Source organism: Octopus bimaculoides, chromosome 25 (assembly GCF_001194135.2).
Source record: "Octopus bimaculoides isolate UCB-OBI-ISO-001 chromosome 25, ASM119413v2, whole genome shotgun sequence".
NCBI classification, from domain to species: domain Eukaryota; kingdom Metazoa; phylum Mollusca; class Cephalopoda; order Octopoda; family Octopodidae; genus Octopus; species Octopus bimaculoides.
Window position 1 is genome coordinate 6108398 of NC_069005.1, and position 4193 is coordinate 6112590.

The following is a 4193-nucleotide window of genomic DNA, read 5'->3' on the forward strand; positions in this document are numbered from 1 at the left end:
TCAAACACGGCCCCCCCCCCTACACACACACAGAACACGTCTCTTGCTCATACGGACGTACCACTTATATGTTCAGTCACACACCCTGCTTCTCGTACATACCTTCTCCACACGCCCACACTCTCTCTGCCCCCCCCCTCTCTCTCATGCACACACACACACACACACCTCTTGCTCATACAGATACACCGCCTCTTATTCGTTCAGGTACACACCCTGCTTCTCAAAGAAACATACCCTCTCCATACACTGACACGCATACACAAACATACAGATACATCTCCTTACTCATACGCACGCTTACCTACTTCCACAAACAAGGACATCCTCTTCGTACGGACCAAACACCGCCTCAGGCAAAACTTCTCTTTTATGGACACACCTCTTTACGGTATAGACGTACCTCCTATTCACATGGACAGAACATCTCATAAAGACATACTCCCTTCTCATATAGACACACCTCCTACTCATGTAGACACACCTCCTCATATAGACACACCAGCTTCTAATATGGACACACATCCTCACATAATAGACACATCAACTTCTAATATAGACACGCCTCCTTCTTATATAGAGACGCCCTCTTCTCATATAGCCACATCTCCGCATACAGACACCACCCCTAAACATAGACATACCTTCATGTACAGACACACCTCTACGTGCAGAAGTACTTCCTCAATCAGTTGCACAACACCGCCTTTTATAGACTCACACCTTCTCCACACACACACACACACACACACACACACACACACATCCAACTAATGCATATAGACACCCCTATTACTACCAAAATGGCCACCATTCATTTACCATCATCACTACCAACTACCATCACCATTCCGACCGCTACGAACGTCACCACTTACACCCTCTGTCCATCGCTACATCAATTAACACAATATCGCTACCACTACGTTCCCGTAACTTAGCGGCTCGGCAAAAGAAACGGATAGAATAAGTAGAAGGCTTACAAAGAATAAGACCTGAACCCGGAACCCTATGTTTTGGGAAGCAAATTTCTTACCACACGGCCACGCCTGTACTTATACTTTTTCGTTGGGTTTATTGACAATGGCTCGAAGATCATTGAGCTTCTCCATGAAACGCAACACCTGAACAAAAAAACTTCTAGGCATATATGAGTGTGTGTGTGTGTATGTGTGTGTGTGTGTGTGTGTGTGTGTGTGTGTGTGTGTGTGTGTGCATGTATGTATAAATGGAGAGACAGCGAGAGAGAGAGAGAAAGACCGTGTGGTAAGAAGCTTGCTTCCCAACCACATGGTTCTGGGTTCAATCCTACTGCGTGACACCTTGGGCAAGTGTCTTCTGCTGTAGCCTCGGGCCTTGTCAGTGGATTTGCTAGATGGAAACTGAAAGAAGCCCAGCGTGTATATATATATGTATGTATGTATGTATGTATATGTTTGTGTGTCTGTGTTTGTCCCTCCACCATCACTTGACAACTGATGCTGGTGTATTTATGTCCCCGTAACTTAGCGGTTCCGCAAAAGAGACCGATATAATAAGTACTAGGCTTACAAAGAATAAGACTTTGTTTCGATTTGTTTTACTAAAAGGCGGTGCTCCAGCATGGCCGCAATTTAATGACTGAAACAAGTAAAAGAATAAAAGAAAAAAGAATGATATATACATATATATATACATAACTATATTTCTATATACATACATACATATATCTATATATGTATATATGTATACATACATATGTATGTACGTACGTATGTATTTATGCATGTATATACACTCACATACAAATTCGATAATATAATTTTAGACACGCTATATCTGAATAAAATACTGGATGGCCATGTCCGGAAGCAACTTTCGTTAAGGATTTGCTTGAACAAGGTTGACTTTGTTAACTTGGTCTCGAAACAAGATTATCGTCATCATCATCGTCATCATCACCATCATCATCATCATCATCATCATCATCATCATCACCAGTAGCAACAAGGACCACCAAAACAGCAACACCAGCAACAAGAAGAAGAAAAAACGACATTAGCTACAGTAAAAATCAACAACAACATTAAATCTGATCCAAGAAAGATAAAAAAATTCACAGGAGAAAAAAAAAAAATTACGTCTACATCAACAAGTGAAGACGAATTATGATAGAAAAACGAGAAAGAACGTTATCACGTGGTTAGAATGACGTCATTGGTTGACATCTGTGACCTCCACCGACCATCACCTCATTGTCCCCACCACCACCACCACCACCTCCGTCCCGACGCCGCCACACCGCCATAACATCTTCCAGCTGGTTCTATATATCACATTAGTAATCTTACATCATCTGACAAAGACCTTTCATTTACGAACGACCACGTAAAACAAACATGGGGTGAACGAACCAAAATGGCCGCCACATTTCTTAACTTATTTATTTATCTACCTATGAACTTATTTTATCGATTTACGTATTTGCTTATTTTATTCATTTTATTTTTTTTTACTTATTTGTCTATTTATTTAGTTATTTGCTTATTTAGTTATTTATTTAGTTATTTTCTGATTGATTTATTTGACAAAGTTGATAAATGATAAACCGTGAGTCTCTTGGAATTCGATACTGCTGCTGCTGTTCTTCTTGTTATTGTTGCTGTTGTTGATCTTGTTTTTATTGTTGATATTGGTGGTGATGGTGATGGTGATTGTGATGGTGATGGTGGTAGCATGTCGTGGTAGTAGTGGAGTTGGTCCCAATAATTCATTGCCCTGTATGCTCCGAGCATCACTTCAAATTTACTTTTATGTTTTTTCATCGTCGATGTTGTTGTTGTTGTTGTTGTTGTTGTTGCTGCTGTTGCTGTTGCCGCCACCGCCACCGCCGCAGCCACTGTTGCTGCTGCTGCTGCTGCTGCTGCTATTGTTATTGTTGTCGTTGGTTTCGTCATCATCCAAGATTTTCGTATCTTAGATGTATTTAATTTTCTAAGCAACTTTCCTTCTTTATACAGAGAAATGATACACCTGCGTGTGTGTGTGTAACTGGACACACAATAAAGGACATTCTACATGGTCAACAGACCTCGAAAGAATGAAAAATACAGTCAAGCTTGGTGGCATTTGAAAACAGAACGTTAAACCGGAAAAAATGCCGCTTAGCATTTTGTCCGGCCTGCTAAGTATCCTTCCAAATCGCCGCCTTAAGCAGACCTGTAATGAAAGATATTCTAACCGAGGTCGATATTGCCTTTCATCCTTTCGGGGGTTGAGGAAATAAGTGCCCGTTACGCACGTGTGTCTTTAGTAGAAAGGATTATTATTATTATTATTATTATTATTATTATTATTATTTAGTGAGTGAGAGAGCAGTGCATGCCATCAAAGTGACACTGGGGTAAAATATACGAAGCCCAATATACCCATCATGACTACCCGTCTGATAAGGGTACACCAGGCACATGCATCACAACCATATGTGCACGACATGGTGATCTCATATCAGGATAAACAGCGCATGACCTCGCAGGTGGGGCCCAGTTGGAATTTTTTTCAGGTCGCGTAGCCCATCCTGCTTAAAAGGTCCCTGAATAAAGTTTGTTTAAGGATATCAAGCAAAACACCCATCTTTACAAAGGTGAATTATTCAAACCCCAAAAATTCCTCTCGACACATGGCTATGATGCTCCCCCACTACTTCTGCTCGTGATCAGAGATGCACATATCGTCAGCCACCAAGGGATATGCTCAACTGGTTAAGGTCAAACAACTGACAAGCAAATCTGTGGTATTGAGCAGAATATTTGCTGTAGCCCATCATTTATACCAAGACAAAACAATGTACATGATAACACTTCCAATCAGTAAAGATTACAAGCCATGAAAGCCACTGCCTGGTACTGCATCCGAGCAATCATTATTATTATTATTATTATTATTATTATTATTATTGCTGGTCTTGTGTCCAAATTTGAAACTATAATAGTTCTGTTACATCAGGAATGACCTACAGCTGAACAAGAAGAACAACAGCAACAATTGAACAAAAGAAGGAAAAATCGGTGAGAGAAAATTCCTTGCAGGGGTTTTTTGAAGCGTTAATAGTGTCATGTTTCGAAAGCTGCACATAAAAACACACATACAAACACACATACAAACACACATACATACATACATACATACACATGCACTTTACATATATATATATA